Source organism: Apteryx rowi, unplaced genomic scaffold (assembly GCF_003343035.1).
Source record: "Apteryx rowi isolate R43461 unplaced genomic scaffold, aptRow1 scaffold_673, whole genome shotgun sequence".
NCBI lineage: Eukaryota > Metazoa > Chordata > Aves > Apterygiformes > Apterygidae > Apteryx > Apteryx rowi.
In genome coordinates this window covers 114,589-132,237 of record NW_020450953.1, presented here as the reverse complement: position 1 = coordinate 132,237, position 17,649 = coordinate 114,589, and the positions used below count along the sequence as shown (strand labels likewise).

The following is a 17,649-nucleotide window of genomic DNA, read 5'->3' as shown; positions in this document are numbered from 1 at the left end:
CTTTTTAATTAAGTATTTTAATGTTTTGCAGTTAAATTTATGAGGAAAAAGGAAAAATCTGGCCAACAGTGTTTCTACATTGTAAAAACTATTCCAAAAAAGTATTCCAAACATTCCAAATGACACCTGAGAAAGGTAAGTCCCCACAGCATCATACAGTAGAGGTCTTATAAACCTGGGCCCAGTGCCAAACGCATGCATCTAGACCCAGACTGGCTCACTCTATCCTATTCTGTTCTGCACTTCAGTGCTGATCTTAGCACAGGCCAAGCCACCTCTGTCTATCTACACTCACCATTAAGGGCATGCACTAAGTTTGGTTGCAAATATTTGCAAACAATCTGGGTTTAGATAAATTAAATTGTGTGTATTGTTCTTACAAATAAAATGCTCTAGAATAACATTAGGCTCTGGAGAATAAAAGCAGGTTAAAAATCTGAAAAAATGATGAAATAGTAAGGAGAAACTCTGCAACTTCTGACATGCCCCTTATCTGCCCTTTATTCATCATTTTTAAACAGCGTGTGCAGAACCCCGAATGTCACGTCCAGTACATATACTCCTATCAGTTTCACACTCTGGTATAAAAAAGGGTGTTCCATGATGCTCTTTAGAGTTCATATACTCATCAGAGAGGTTGCAGAAGACACTGAAGATATTGCAGCACTGTGCTAACATCCCAAGGTGGTCCATTTCTCATTGTCCTTGCACACAAACCCAGGAATTCTTGCAGTCAATCCAGTGTGTAAAAACATCGGGGCCAAAGGAAATGGTTGCAGTGTGACTTCAGGCCTGGAATCTTATTATGAAAATGCCTAACTATATTAACTGAAATGGAAAGCCTATTCCCGTGAGACACAAAAGAGTGTACACGAATGTGTGTGTGGCAACACTTGTGTTGCAACTGTCATTCCCACTTACRGTTTTTAACCTATAATTTTCCTGTTTAATTCAACTCAGCAGTCAATGATTATTTTAAGTTTTGACCCACACTCTAGCATTTCCATATGTTTTCTATGGCCCCTTCTTCAGGTATGCTGAAATACTTTGGGGGTGCTGGGGTACTAGTATGCATTTAAAATACATCCTGTATACTTGTTTGTCAGCACCGAACCATTTATCTGTTGTTCTCAAAATGAAAAAAAMCCCACACCACCAACAAAAATATCACACCATGCTTACAGAGTTAGAAGAGTTTTCCTCATCTATTTCTGTTTTCCTCCCCCTTCCTACTTTTCATTTTGTCTTTTGCATTTTCTAGATCCAGCTAGAACTGTCACTTTAAGTGACATCCAATCCAGTCTGATAGTATAGGGAACCTTGATTTTTTGAATGACCTAATAATGATAATGAAAATATACAGAAATAACATTTCCAGTACTGTGAATAGGTGAYTTTCAAGTCTTCATTAAACATATTTTGAAATGTTTGTGTTTAACGTAAGTTTGAAAGTCACCTGTTCACAGGTGTGAACATATTTTGTGTCTTGTGTGGGGTCAAAATGCACCTGCTTCCTGAGGTTTGACTTGACAGAAGTGAGCAATAACTACCTTCGATTACATTTCCTGTCTGCCCAGAAGCAGGAAGAACAAGTGAGCACATTTGCAAAAGAGATTATAATCTCAATATTGAGAGCTCCTCCTGACAGGAATGATCTTTCTTAACTGGTTGGAAAGCATCCAGCAGATTTCACGTTCTTAAACAACAATAAAATGAAAACGTCTCAAAATCCAGAACCAGTTTTACTGAGCGGTAAATATACAACATACTCTTTTACCATGCCAAAGCTTGTTTCTGCTGTTGAACCTACAGGAAACACACTCAGATATAATGAAGATATGCATCAGGGTGAAATAATAGAGTTGATGGCTAGGTGGAAAGCAAAAAGGTGTTGTTGATGGTATGGCAGTTCTCAGTTACATTCATGCAGTCTTTGACACACTGTCCAGGGTAATGTACACATTCGTATGTGACCAGTGTTATCCCAGACTGCATGAACCTTGCATAATTAAAAATATCTATTACATCCATGCAACAATTTTATTATCAAAATTAATCCATAGAAAGTAAACCCAAACACACTTAGGATTCCAAATTTCTAGCAGTACAGTCAGCCTCAAAAGTTCAAAAACCATGAGTCCGGTTCTAACAAAAATATTTTTAAAAAGTCTTTATGATTTTTTTGTTAGAATGTTTTTTGCCTTTTGTGCAAAATGAATGTGCAAGAATGCCCTAGAATCATGTTTTGCCTTAAAGTTTAAAGGGTTTGATGGATCTGTTTTTTAAATTATAGCTGAAATTCTCCTATATTCACATGACTCCAGGTGCTGTGATTTTAAGATGACAATTAGGACAATATTCATAATACTATTGTGAAAGCTGGCAACACTCATTTTGATATGCCACTTTCCCAAAAGCCCATAAAAAACAGATGGACTTTGCGACATGCCTAGCAAGTTAATTAAATCTGGACGCTAGCGGACAAAGGAGAAAGAAAGAGCCAGATTCAAGGACACCTCCTGGAAAATGTTTCTTCCTGTTCGCCACAGACACAGGGCCAGGGGATGCCTGGGCTGTACCAAGTGACTGAGTATCTCCAGAGTACATTTGCTGATCTTAAAGATATAGTCAATGAAAATGTGTTTGTTTACTGCCCCAGACTGCTGTAAGAATGGTTGGCTAAGTTGGATTTGTGCCAAATGCTCTCATCAAACGCACTTAGCTTGAAAAGAGCCTCGAACTTGAAGGAACTGGTATGTTTGTGGACCTCAGCCTTACACTAACATAAGTTTTGCAGCTCAGCTGTTGACTACAACTGCAACTGGTGTTGATTGTTTACACATCCACTTTTTTGCATGCCCATTAAACATGAAAGCTATGACAGAAGAGGGGAGGAAGAGGAGGAGAGGGGTGACAGAGGGTTTGAGAAACAGAGCCATTGTGCAGGAAGAACTACAAGAAGTTCATCACACTCAAGTGAACCAAACCATTTTTGAGCAAGTTGTTTGGATCCCATTTGCAGGCTCCTTTGTTAAACAAACATGTTATTCTGTACTTCTAATAGTTGATGAAAGTGGGCTGTTTGTTGTTAAACAGCAGCTGCATCTCATTCCCAATAGTAAAAGCTGAAGTGATCCCTGCTTAGACTGGATCTATCACTGTAACTGTTGATTATAGGGATGATTCTCCATTGTTCTGCATTTTGTGTGGACATTTCTGTCAGTAGAATAAGGGTGTGAAATACTTTATTTTGACCCAGTAAGGTTTTATATCCACTTTGCACAGCTGTAAATGACTAGACAAGCAGAAAACCAACAGAGAATAAAGCTGAACATTGTAAAGTATTTGGAGATCACAGGCACTACATAAATGCATACTGCAAAAACAAAAAAATGCCACTGTCCTAGCATCAGAACTGTGCGAAAAAGCAAGTAAATTCAATGGAATACAAGGAGAAAAGAAAACAAACTAGCTAGGGCCTGCAGCCGTACAACCCCAAACTGGGATTTCACTAGAGTTTATGAAATAAGCATGGTTGGTCCTGACTGGGAAGAGAATAGGAAGCTGCCAAGAAACTCCCAGGTATGACAGGAAATAGTGTTGATGCTCAAAACCCCAGCTACCTAGAAAGACAGATTGATAGCTCAGTATGTGGCACTTCCCAGCAGAAGCCAATAATTAACTATATCACTTTTGTTGTATTAGAGGTCAAGGCGTGCTATCATTTTTGATAAATTCTCTTTACTGTATTTGTTTACCACTCATCATCTAGTCTAGTGTCCTGCTTCCAGAATCAGTTATTGCTTAATACTCCAAAGTAACACACGGTTCACTAGATGCATTATTTTTTGTAACACCATTCACAGACAAGGGAGAGGAGAAATACCTCCCAGAAACCAGCAGTCCCTAAGCATAAGATTTGATTATCTTATTTTAGCATGCGCATTATGGCCCAGATTTTGAGCTGCAGCTGTGCTGTGCCTTAGGGACTGGCTCCCATCTAAGTTAGAGCAATGGCAGATTAGGAATTGCTACAATTACTACGGTACAATGTTACTCTAGCCACAGGTCCATTTTCCCAATAATTAGCCCTTGCACCAGAAAGCTTAGAAAGGAGATGATAGGGAAGTGGCTATACATCACTTCGGGAGACTCCATGGCAGGTAGAAATATGCCAGTGACTGAATCTGTTGAGATACAGCTGCTTTAGGTAATTAGAGCACCATAAATCAGTTAGCTATAGGACCAGATCCTCCAATGCAACATATAGAGCTTATTCTGGCCCAAAGGATGTAATTAATTATTATTATTATTATTATTATTATTATTACTTGTATATTTAGGAAAGCATCCTCTAAATTTAGTCAATGTAATAGGATAAGAAAAGCGGTGGTCAGCAAACACGGTAAGGACCATTGTCTTGCATGGATGATGGTTAGACACATCATGATAAACAAAACACAAATGAACTGTGATAAGCCCAGCACACTGGGATCAAACGAAAAACAAAAACGGAAAAACCCAGGAATCTCAGGTACTATACCAATTCCCACCAGATGAAGCCTATTTTTCTGCAGTTGTATAAGATCAGGAAACTAAGCAGGGGGAAAAGAAATGAAAACAACCGAACACCTTTGAAAGAAAAGTACTGCTATGAAGCTTTTGGACTAATAAAACAAAATTACATTTGTAGAAGATTTAATAAGTACTTGAAAGACATCTGTGGAAAAAGCATTAGATTTTGCTACATTTACTATAACTTCAGCGAGCAGGGTGTGTGGTTAGCAGGAGGGCTACATACGCAATTACAGGAAGGCCAGCCCAAAAGGTCAGCCTTGTACCAATCCAAGAGAGGATAAAGGAATGACCCTGAGCAAGGCCTAGCAGCTCATAATGTGAACTGCTAATAATGGAGAAAACGTGCTCTTGACAGGAAAAGAAACAGAAAAATTGTACAAGTCACAAGTAGAGAGTCCACAGAGTTGGGAGTAAAGTTTAACACACTTCCCTTCTCCCATATCCATACCGTTTCCTACACCTTGACAGTATATCGTAATGCGTGCAAGCCACTGAGACCAATGGGGCATTTCTTAGACGAAGGGAATCCATTAGATTTTCCTGGCTTGCTTTTTACATTTATCACAAAGTATACCTGGGAATTTTATGGGGTCCCCTTTAATACAGAACAGAACTGTGTTACAAATAAAGCATCCCCAAACCATTAGCGCATGAGTAATGTCCYGCATGATGCCAGGAAGAGCTCTTATCCTTTCAAGGGCAAGCTAAATTAAACAGCAGTGCAAAAATTATAGTATTTTTCAGTCTTTTTTTCTACTTAAGCTATGAAATCCTGAAGTTAAATCATACCTAATATAGTCATCTTAAATATTTTAGGCACACATAGAAGAACAGAAAGATCAATATTGTCTACAGTAGATTCTGCCTTCTCTTTTTCAGGTAGGGCTGAATTTTAGTTACCAAGAGGCAAATTCTGATATAGTATTATACATTTACTATATGATTAAGATCATACTCCTGAAAATATTGTGCCAGTGGTCTCAGTGATATGTCGGACATAAATGTGAGAGACCGGCAACTAAATCTTTTGGACAGTTCATTTGGTAGAATGATTTCAGAGTGAAAGCAAACTTTCTTTCCTTCTTTTTCGTGAGAAATTTGGAGTACTAATTTCACAAAGCTAATGCATACCAGACAATGTAGTACAAGATCCTCCAGGCTGTTACATGAATAAGGTCTTTCAGGCACTGCACACTGCCCCACTTGTTCCCTAAAGTAGTGCTTTCTGGTAGCTAACCTCTCAGCTGGCAAGAACAGGGAAYGCTGGACCAAGTGCCATTTGTCTGTCAGCTTAAAAAAAGTAGAACCGTCCTTACAGCTGTTCCTTTCTGCACTTCCTATTATGCACTTTCATTGCATCTGACAATATAGATGAAGACACATGATATTCTTTAAAATTAAAAAAAAAAAAAACAGACCTCGATGATCTCAGCTGTCAGGGTCCCCCTCGAAAGCCAACTCTAACCAGTTTTCAGAATCTATCACACCTAGCCTCCACATTCTCAAACTCTTAACATGCTACGAAGTTGATCTTTTACTTCTCCCCTACCCTGAATAAATACTCCTGAAGTGACTCAAGCAGGAATAAATGTTTTTAGAATGCAGCCTTCTGTGGTTGTTCCGTAATGAGGGGAAAAATAATTATTTATAAACCCTGGATGTTGTAAATATAGAGGTTATAGGTGAGGTATTGTACAAATTATGTATATTTCACTCTGAGAAACCTAATCATTTCTTATACCTTGAGCTCTTCAAATATCATTATAGACAGAAGCCCATGTTATTTACTTCACTGCGTTCTCATCCTTAGAATACCAAGTTTAATTAAATTAATGTAGGTATAAAGTTCAGAACCTTCCAAAATAAGACATTTTAAAGAGTTAATTAGGCTCCTTTACGGTTAGGAGATAGCTTGAGGATAACAAATCTGTGATTCTCTCCTCCCCGAAATACAAAGCTCATTATTGGTTAGACTTTCGTGTAGATAGTGCCCTCTAGTGCTCGTTCTCCACAAACTAAGGGCCAGATCCCCTTTACTGTGCCTGCAAGTTTAAAAGCAGAATCAGTAATAGATGGTTAAAGAAATATGCGTAATCGTAAAGAGATATTCATGCAACTGAAATTTTTTATGATTTCTCCTTCCTCTTTCCCCCGTCTCCCTCCCTATTTACTCACTGATGAATTAGAAACTAATACTGATACTGTAGTAGCACCTTGGTGCTTTTACTAGTCGTCAGAGCAGCTCGTTTTCCTGTGCCCTGGATGGATTGATAGGGGAAGACACCCACAAGGACAGCGGAAGCACAGGGTGACAGGATGATCACAGCGAGCAGCCGAAGCTACGACAAGCGCCGGGCGCTGCGGGCTGCGGCGCACCGCCACCATTCCAGGCATCTGCCAGACGAGGTCACTCCAGAACAAGACAAGGGAGCTTCTTCCTCTGGGCCTTCTCTTGCCTTTTCACAGAATAAGCGAGACTCACATTTCCCAATATAATTTTAAGTGTCTCAAGACAAAAGTAAAGTTTCCGTTTTGCCCTTCCAGAACACAGCACTGCTACGTCTCTTTTGACAGCTGTTTTTTCACAAGARTACGATGTGAGGTATTCAGAAGTGACACTGACTACTGAAGTGATGACCAGGCAGGACAGGATAGAATTGCATCTGATTTGGGAACTTTCAAWACACAACTCTTAAGTGTTGTTTTTAATGATTCCAAATATAGTTTTATTACTGGAACTGTGCAAGACAACCGGACCTGGTATTTGTATTTCCATATCCATGCATGCTTTTCATTCACTTACTCCMGTCAGAAGAAACCTAACTGCCTCTGGGCACTGCTGCTGCTATACTTACCCCATTCATCACTGGGTATTTGCGGAGCTGCTTCCAGCCATCAGGAARAGTTGGGGAGAATAAGCAGAAAATTTTGTAGCTGAATGAGTGTACCTTGTGTGTTCTTTTAAGTTCCTTTTTTAATTATGCCATATTGGAAACATCTGAGTGACAGCAGTTTACCTAAAGCTCATGCTGCTTTGGCATACATTCTAGGATAAGTATCTTTTAAATAATAACCCCAGATAAATAATATCACTTGTAAAACCAAACTGTGTTTTAATAAATGTATTTGTTTTCACTTTCTTAATTATTGCAGGTCTCAGTACTTGGCTGTCTTGGAATATTCATGCTTTACCCATGAGTAATTCCCCTGCTTCAACTGTTAAGTGTGTTGCCAACTATTACACAGATTAAAGATAAATAAATAAGAATACCACTGGTCTAAATACTAGTAACCATCAAGTAGATTTCTAATATTTATGGGCAGATTCAGCAAACCACTTAAGCAGGTTCTTAAAATTTCAAAACAGAGTATTAATTCTTATCCATTCATATTAGAAGAGTATTAACTATGCATTTAAGCACATGCTTAGAGCATAATGACTTCTCAGGTCAACTCCCTCTCCTTCTCTGGCCCTCAGAAAGACTTGCTCCACACAGGTAGGCTGGTGCAGCTTCTGCCTTGCTAAGGATAAAGAGAACATCTGTTGTTATTTCTCCATTATCTACTTTTCCCCTTTCTAAAAYACATCCTTCTCTTCTACACAGCAAACAATATTTGCATTAATTTTGCATATAAAACTGCTATTTGATTCCTAGGGAAAGGCAGTTTTCTATAGCATAGAAATTCAGATATACTACTAGAGAAAGAAGAAAGAAATCTGTTTGGGGGATTTGCAAAAGTTGCAACTAAAGCACTTTAAAAGATCTGCAGTAAAAGAGACATGGCAAGAATTTCCAAATTTAAATGGTTGTCTCAGTGGGTGTTTCATATTACTACCTTCTTCATGATTCCTCACTTTGTTCTAGGAGATATTTTTGCTTCTCAATAGTATGATCTTCCTAGAATTTTCTTTGTAGTAAAAATGCTTAACCTTAATGTAGAAATTATGCAGTAATTTAAGCCTACAGCTATTCAGAAATTCAGAGCAGAAATACATTCATATTCTTCCTTCTTCCATCCTTCCTCACTCTTACAAAGGTAGGACTAGTCTGTTCAGACCTGTGATTTGAATGAGGAGTAACTCTAGATGTCTCTAAAAGCCAGAGAGGTGCTCTCAGGGAAAGCCTCTCTTATTAATTTGTGTAACATGTTAATGTAAGAGATTTCAGTAACAGCCAACCGTACTACCCCTGGCAATATACATCAATTGAGATGGAAATTCCCCTCATTTTATCATAAGATAAAACATTTTAATCTCAAGGAGTCTGTGCTTCAAAGAAAGCAAGCCCCAAACACATGCATTTATCTTTAACACCAAAGCTTCAAGTATTTCAAGAGGTTTGATCTAAGGTTAAACGGAGCTGTATGAACGTCAGCAGGAGGATTGGATGGTTGTACACAGGAGGTGTGATTACACCCAACRTTTAGCATTAAAAAAAGTCATATCCCGATTATATATGGAAAAGAATTAAAGACATGCAACATCCTGGGTGGGCCTGCCCACGAAGCAGACCCCTTTCACACATTGGTGAAACTCTGCTGGAGTGCAGAAGATCCTGATAGAAGGCAGCGGAGGACAGAGGTACAGGAAGGAACAGGCCTTCAAACCATTGCCTGCTTCCCCCAGGCCTCTTACAAAATTGCTGTGGGAGCTGGGCCTCTTCTTCCATTTCGTACCAGACTAATCTGCCTCTACTGCCCGTAGCCCGCCTCTGGTTTGCAAGGTGCTCGCCAAGGCTCAGGCCTAGAACTTYATACACGCCACAGGTTCTCGCAGGACTTCCCAGCACAGGACGACAATTGCGTAACAAGAAGGAGATAATCAGGCTGCCACAGCCTATTCCCATCTCTCCACCATTTTGAGACTTCGTGCTGAAGGTCAGTCTTTTCCCTGTTTAAAACAGCTAAGCTGGCTCCCCWTCCGCTCCCCAGGCTCCCAGAACCACAGTCACCTCTCCTTTTCCACACTGCCCCAGACAATTTGTTGCTGTTTTCAACACACCTTTCTCTTCAGTCTCTTTGAGCAACTTTTCTTAATTATTTAGAATTGGGTCTGGTTTTTGCTGTTCTATGATTGACCTCAACTTTGACCCTTTGAATGCTATACAGAAAAAAAAGAAAATCARAGGAGAATTTGGAGTCTATTCTCTGCTGATTTAGAGGAATTCAGGTGCCTATGTGCTGTAARTGCCTATGAAAATCTTTATTTCATATACATGCATATATAAAAGATCATATATGTGTGTATAGGATATATATTTTAAGGAACTATRCTTATTCACTACTCTTACAAGACATAACCAGGAATTTCATAACCTATTGCTGGGTTTTAAATGCAAAGAGAAAAGTAGTAGACGTTATGCAAAATGCCTTCTTATAATTGCAGAAAATTACTTTATAATATGTAATTAAAATAATTAAAAGTACTAAACTGTAAATCACTATCTTGAAACAAGAACACTGATATTAGAAGTTGATTTCATATAATTTAAATCTACTTTAGAGGAATGAATACATCTTGTTGATGTTTGCCTCTTGGTTAATACTGTGTACTGTGATAAAGCAAACTATTTTGGGTTGCAGAAAAATTCAATTTATCTTTTCATAAGGTTTTTCTCTGAGTGAAAAAATCATGATTGGGCATTTCATAATAACAAGATAGTTGATAATGCAGTGTGGTCTAACAGCTTCCTGTTTACCAATTCCTTCCTGACAATTATTTCTTCAGTGGTCTCATCATCTGTTTAGGCAAGTGCACTTCATATACCTCCTCTAGAAAAYGCAGTTTAAAATATTTACTAACCTGCATGTTATACAGATTAATAATTCTAAATTGTGGATATCAATAGTGTTTCTTATCAAATATTATGCTAGAGTGCAATTGACTTGCTTGCAGGACTCCTGTTGAAGTTTGTGGTGGGTTTTGCCTAAAACTTATAGTAAGGGGGACCACTGGCTGCTTATTTTATCCAAGGTCTCGGTTAGTTATGTGACACTTGGCTGTAAATGTTGGTAAGGTGACTGATGAAAATTGAATTCTAATCAACACTATCTTTGGAAGAAAATTTAATAAAATATGCAGCATGTCACCTATATTTTTTTAAGCGGTCAGTCCAACGAGGACCACCTGATATTCTTGATTTTAAGAATTACTATATATGTACATGTATGATTTTATACCTTGACATAGTGAAGTTATAATTACTTTAGTCATATAAATATTAGTAGTGTTTCATTTTTTCCCTTTGAAGGTCAGCATTGAGGTACACCTGTATTCTGGCCCAAACTAACCACTGCTCCTTTATATTAAATAACGCTCCTTTATACAGTCCACTTCTACCAGCAGYGTGAACACGCTCCACAGAGCCGTCACATCAGTGAGCAAAGGCAGCAGGTATACATCTGTATCACAAGCCTGACTAACAGATCACAATGAACGCAGCTTCTGACATGGAAGCTCTGCTAAGGCAACTACTTCATAACTGTAAAGGGAATTTCTGCCTCTCGTTCACATTACTGGTGTGTGTTTATTTTCCAGTGACAAAATCTGAGTTGAAAGCCATATATAAGTTACAGAGCTATAAAGGAGATCAAAGGTATGTCAGTAAAAGAGTGAAACTGAACCTTAAGAGCTAGGACCCTTTTAAGAATATGCTCTTACAGGATTTTTAAATGGATTTTTGCTCAGTTTATTCAATGTAACTTCAGCCATTGTAGAACTTGGTTTTAAGAAGTTCATAAGAATGAATGTAGAGAAGGATGATAAAATATAAATATGTGAAAAAGAACTGTAAAAGTCCCTAAACAAAACTGTATCTCAATTATACTTAAAGTACATGAAACAGTAAGAAAGTTCAAATATTTGACTTTAATGGTTTGTAATGTGATWTCACTTGGATGAATAACATTAGCTGGCAGAATACTGATTCTTATTAAACAAACTAATGATTTAGTTTCTTGGAAATTAAACAGTTTCCTTTTCTGCTAGAGGCTGAAAAGGAGATGAAAGCTTATTTGTAAAGCTTATTTTTTTTTCCTGCAAATTTGAAGAATGAGAATTTCTTTCAACTTAATGTTTTTTAATTAYAGTAAGCTATGTGTAATAAAAAATCTTTATTCTTTAATTTAAAATACATCCAGGATAAAGTTTTTCCTGGCTCAGCAGTTTAGCCTAAATGTTGGTCAAACGTTTAACATATTTCTGTTTCTGACTTTGTATTTCTTAAAAATATTTAGTAAAATCTTAATATGCTTATGTCTCTGAACAGCTAATACCAATATAACTAAATGTATTTTGTGTTTACATATAACTAAACATATTTTCTGTTCTTTGTGCCTTTACTGTTGATCAATGTTTGTGATTCTTTAGTTTTTACAACATTCTACAACACACTTTTCCTAAACTATGTTAGAAATTATCTCCTGAAGATTATAAGCGAATGTTTAATATGCACTATTGTGTATACACATACCTAAATTTCTCTATTTCTTTACTACCACAAGGTTCAAAGAATTCCTGATACAGGGATACCTCATACAGCCTAATATTTGTCCTTGGCTGTAACTGTTATCAGGGCTTTAAAAAAACAAAAGTCCAAGAAATGGCACAATGAACAGTTTGAAACAATTTGCCTTTGGAAAAGGTGTATTCTGATCTCCACCAATTACTGTTTGCTTTATACTCAGAGCATGAGAATTTTAAACCCCTCCTACTACTCTGTATTGTGACRCTGGATCTTCTCATATTTCCTGAATCCTCATGTCCATAACTATTTTGTAATAAGTTAATATTTTAATCATGCTACATATGTGTATGTGTGCATATCTGTAAGTGTGTGTGTGTGTAGGCATGCATTTTTATTAAATGGGAGGTAATCTTTTTTTTTAAGCAAAAGGATTAACTTTTTTCTGTTTTAAATACCACATTCTTTTTATAACTTCTAGCACAAAATAGAGCAGCAMAAAGACATGAATAGCCATTTGAATGAAAAACTTAAGAGTACCAATTGTGTCATTTWATTTTTTACTAATGTGCAGGTCTGATCCTACCGCTTTTTGTGTAGATACTCTAAACAGTGATACTGATAAAAGAATAGATGGAAGAAAATGTTCTTGTTATTCTTCAGAAACACAAATTATCRAAGTCATGTATTTCAGTACTAATAATAGTTTTTGCTATAATATGGGAGCTCATTAGTTACAAATGGCAGTGGAGAAGAAATACCACAGTGTACTTAAGTAGAAGGACAATTATGAGTCATCACTGTGATGAAGCTGAGAGAAAGTATATGTGACTCCAGAATTTATTAGGAAAGGCACTTGCTCCACAGACATGCTAATATCAATACCATTTTAGCCAGCAGCTTCCTTCCAATCTTCCTGATTCCTGAAGAAACATTATCTCTGCTTGTCCCCAATACTCCCATGAAAGAGAGATTCCCAAAGGATGTGGCAAAATTATCCCATTTCTTTCATATCCCCCATGTCTTTAATTATTCTTTCCTTCAAGATTTGTTCTAAAGCCTTGCATGAGTGTATCAGGAGAGATATACCACTACACGTGTTTATGATAAAGCCCTCCTCGTAGATAAGTGATTAAGCAAAAATACAAACATAATTAAACTTGTCAGCTGACACTGATGTAACTCATAGACTCTTTCAACCCTGCAAAAAAACCCAGAGATTTTCAGGTTATCTTAAATAAGTTCCCCCAAAACATAAGCTAAAACACATTTAAGACACTCTTCTACCAGAAGAGACCACAAGGTCTGATGCTATCAGGTGTGAATGCTTTCAGAGTTATAAACTACCTTCCTAAAGCCTCTGCATGCCAGCCAGTATGGTTGCCCCCCCGCCACTGATGTCGCATCTGGTCTTCCCAATCCTCAAACTGTCTCTTACAGTAAGGCAAAAACACGGCAAAAGCACATAACCAAACTGTCAAGAATCCCACAAACATGTTGAATGTCAGATGAATTTATGCAATTCCTATCAGTATATTGATTCTTCAATCCCAAAGGAATGGAATTGCTGGTGTTGTGAGATCCTTCAAATGCTTCATGTATTGCTAAGCAAGATAAAGCTTTTTTATTATTACTTTTATTATTATTATTACAAGTCCAGAAACAAAGTTGTAAGAAAAAACTAAGTTGTTTTATAAATAGTTATAAGAAATGGTAGGTTCTTTCTCAGTTTCACTTTGGGATAGATTTTAGCAAACATTTCACCTATCAGTGTTGCTTTGCAGCACTTCAGGATGTTTGCTCAATATTTAGTCAAAAGCCAAGCTCACAGAATAATACCCATTCTCTATATAATCATCTAACAAAACAGGAACCAAGCCTCCTAATACACCCCTGGAAGTTATTTTGCTTTTCTTGAAATGAACCTGTTGGGGAAATGCCTCCTTTCTGTCACATTCTTTAAGAAAATATTGATATTTTGAATGAACTGATATGCACTATGGAAATAAAAAACATTTTTGAGCTTCTCAAGGAGCTCTTTTAGCTTGCTACTCTTCCTATCKCCATTCTACTACAACAGTAGAAATTAATCATTTTTGTCTGCTGTCTTGCTAAGAAAGGACAGGAGGAACGGAAGGAAAGGGAGGAGAGTGGGTGCATGCGCGTCTGTGAGCAAAGGTGTCATGTTGATTGAACCGTGACTTTGGACTCCTCTGCAGACAATGCAACATACATTGTGAAAACCTTTTCTGGGTTTCTAAATCATACATTACATAAAGCTTAAATTACACAATCTGTTAGCCAAACCTTAGAGCTCTGTAAGGACTGTATGTGACTTATCTCTGCAGTAGAAAGACTGGGCAAAAACTTTATATTTACCATTTTTCGGAATGCTCTATTTATACTGGAAAGGGGGAAGGTGCTTATGTGCTGCTCAAAGCATTTCTTGGGCTGCTACATCATACAATATTGTCTGTCATTTTATAACTCAGGTAACATTTCAAACAGTTACTGTACAAACAACATACTGAGTTTGTTTTGTCCCTGGCATTACAGGGGCTAAACATGATACATAAACAGAAAAACGTTTTGAGAATGGGATGTTTAAAGAGTGAAGAATCTTCCTGACTTCCCACCATACATATTGGCAACTTCAGAAGACCTCTTTAAGGCAGTCCGCTCACAATAACCATATGCATTCACCTCTTAGGCTACACCCCCAAAAACCCTGTGAAGGTCTTTAAAGGGTATGGGAACAGGATATCTTTACCCCTATCCTAGTTTCCCCAAATCACATTTGCACTGGAACATGGGCCAGAATTTCATCCCTTGGCCTTGTTCCAAACAGTACAATGACTGCCCTCCATTTTATATTTGGTAACTGCATCTAACTGTACATTATCTTACCTTCAAAGGTAATTGTCTTCTATGTATTACACTGCTGGTTTGAGGTCTCTAAGGATCTCAGACATCATCATGCTAACTTCTTTATTGTTCTGGAGGTTATGGGATGCCTCTGCCAAAATAAGTTACTATTAAAAAAAAAACCTGTCATAAGGCTATACTTAACACATTAAAATAAACCAAACAAATCAAAACCTCAAATAGCATCTTGAAAACAGATTATTTTTCGAAAATTATTTGATAAAATCAATTGYGTAGAAAACATCCGTATTATTTATGTTTTGCTCTTGTCTGTGTTATCATGCTTTAACTAATAAAAAAAAATACCATGCAAACATAGAAGGAATAGCAAAACCATATTTTACCCTTAAATACTATGGTGAAAATCAACAATAAAAATGTCTTCCTATATAAAGCAGCCATTTAGGAGGACTATTTACTGAGGAAAACCTTAGTTTACAGGGGCTAGTCTTTCTAGACTCCCTTTAGAGATGAGGGAGGAGACAGGGCTTTCTAGGAAGCAATTAAGAGCACCTACATTACATTAAGTGCCTGTTCTTAACTGCTGTTTGGAGGAACTGCTCACTCTCTGTTGACTACCAGAGGTGCTCATTTTTGCTTAGACCAAGACCGTTTTCTTGTTGAGGAACTCTCATTTGCTGCTCCTCGGTCATCAATACGATTATTTTATTTTAATTAAATTTACTATAAAAGGATACACACATCAAATATATCATTTTAACATTTTACATTAATATAGGAAAAATACCTCTTCTCTCCAACACAAAAACAAATATGAAGTCTGTGGTCATTTGTTTTCTGGAACAGAATCCTTTTCCTCAGTGCCAAGAGCTCCCAGCTTTTATGTATAATGTGGTTTTCTTTTGGTTTGTTCATGTGGCCATAAATTTATTTTTGGATTCTCCCCCCTTTTTGGCAGTTAAAGTAGAAGCATGAGGAAAGCGCTTCCTCAATTGTTTTGGGGGGCTTTTTTTTTTTTTTAAATGAGATACACTCAAAGCAGAAATTGAAGCATGCTATGAACCATAAYTTAAGCTACAACTCGAGAGAAAAAATCCCTCAACAGGAGCAGCACCAGAATTTTCTCCGCCCCAGGCTGTGCTACGCAGAAACAAATTTTCTGCTGTCCTGCTCGAAGCAGCTGCTAACGCCGACTTTTTCTGTTGCAGTCCTRGGCGTTCGCTACCCTAGGGCAGCTGCTTGCCCCGACTATCTATTTGTGCCAGTCCTGCTGATCAATGAACAACAAATGGAGAGAATGACTGTGCACTTACAATATGCTACAATCTTACTCAGGCAGCAACCCCAAGCACAACCGAAAGCCTCAGAAATTGGAGGAGAAATAAAAATCATTTGAAGATTATTTTTCTCTCGTGGTTTCTAAGCTGATCTCATTCTTTTGGTTGAGATGTTTGTAATGTCCATGATCAGTGAAGCTGTTACATGCTTTTTTAGCATACAACTATTTTAGCAACTCTATTGCCACCAAAACCAAAACACTGCACCCTGTTTACTGTTGAATGTGACTGTTTTTTTGATAATTCTCATTACTTTATCATACAGCTCATAGTATTTTACACTTCAAGCCCTAATTCCTGAAATCATGTGACTGCATGAGACTCTCAGCTTCCTTTTTATCACTTAAAAAAAAAAAAGATGAAGAAGAAACTTGAAAACACGCTCTTTCAAGGCCAGACATTGAGACGAACACAATAACCCTCATGTTTTTGTATTTTAACCGTACAATTTTTGAGGCTAATTTAATTTGGGGGGAAGGGGAGTGAAGGAAAAGCAAGCTAACTCACAATTTTGGAATGTGTGGGAATGGCACCAGCTAGTTACATCAGTTCTGGCTTACGTTACAGATCAAAGTAAACCCTTTTGTGTAAAATCTTACCTGGACTAGGGTTAAAATAGTTGGCAAGTAAGTGGAGAAAAGGATGCCTGTCCTAGGCAGCTCTAAAGACAAAGCGCGCAAGAGCGACCKGGAAGGTTATGGCATCTGCTATCAGTCAGATACATGTAAAGCAGGAGCAATAGCTTCGCTGACACTTGATGGGACCTGCAGAGACAAGGACGCAGCAGTTTCCTCAGAAAAAGAACTCACTAAACCTCATTTCCAGTATCCCTCATTCAAATGCATGCCCTGCTGTCCAGCAAAGAGCAAATTTATTATCCTCTCCCTCCACAGGAGCATCGAGACCATCTCCCCGTGACCCAGACACCTGCTTGCGTGCAAGGTATCCCAAATTCATTTGGGGACCGTGACCACATCGGATTTGGCTGAAATTAAGTAATAGCTACCAGGGGAAAGGAGGTGAGACGGGGGGAAATTGTCAGGTAACCCTGCATCTGCCCTGTTTCTCAGGGAAAGCAGGTCAAATTTGGGGAACAGGTATCTATCAACTACATCTGGAGCAGTATTTGCTTGAAAACACATGCTTTAAAAGAAATTCTCTAGCTGCCAYGTTTAACTGGGTAACAGTTACTTCACATTTTCATGTAGAGCATCTGTACCAAAGCCCAGCTAAACTTATCCTTGCCCATGCAGGGCGCTGAAATAAACTTTTGAGATTAGGGTTTAGCAATTGTTTTCTGTTTGGGCCAGGAACTACCTTCTGTTTCTCAGCAAACACCACCACAAAGCTCAGACAGACTGACAGGAAAAGACTCTCTTGGGGGG

The 17,649-nt window shown here is 37.9% G+C and overlaps 1 long non-coding RNA gene across 2 annotated transcripts in view; it reads right to left on the bottom strand.

The window, feature by feature from the left end:
- LOC112975526 overlaps positions 1-17,615 on the bottom strand; it is a 47,432-nt gene extending 29,817 nt beyond the window's left edge. The window contains exons 1-2 of one of the 2 annotated variants that reach the window (XR_003256655.1): positions 16,864-17,615; positions 14,949-15,057 (exon numbers count right to left, since the gene is read on the bottom strand). This is a non-coding gene — a long non-coding RNA (uncharacterized LOC112975526). Of the gene's footprint in view, positions 1-14,948; positions 15,058-15,714; positions 16,142-16,863 lie in introns of those variants that run through there. The other variant, XR_003256654.1, reaches the window with a different exon arrangement.
- Positions 17,616-17,649: the final 34 nt, after the last annotated feature.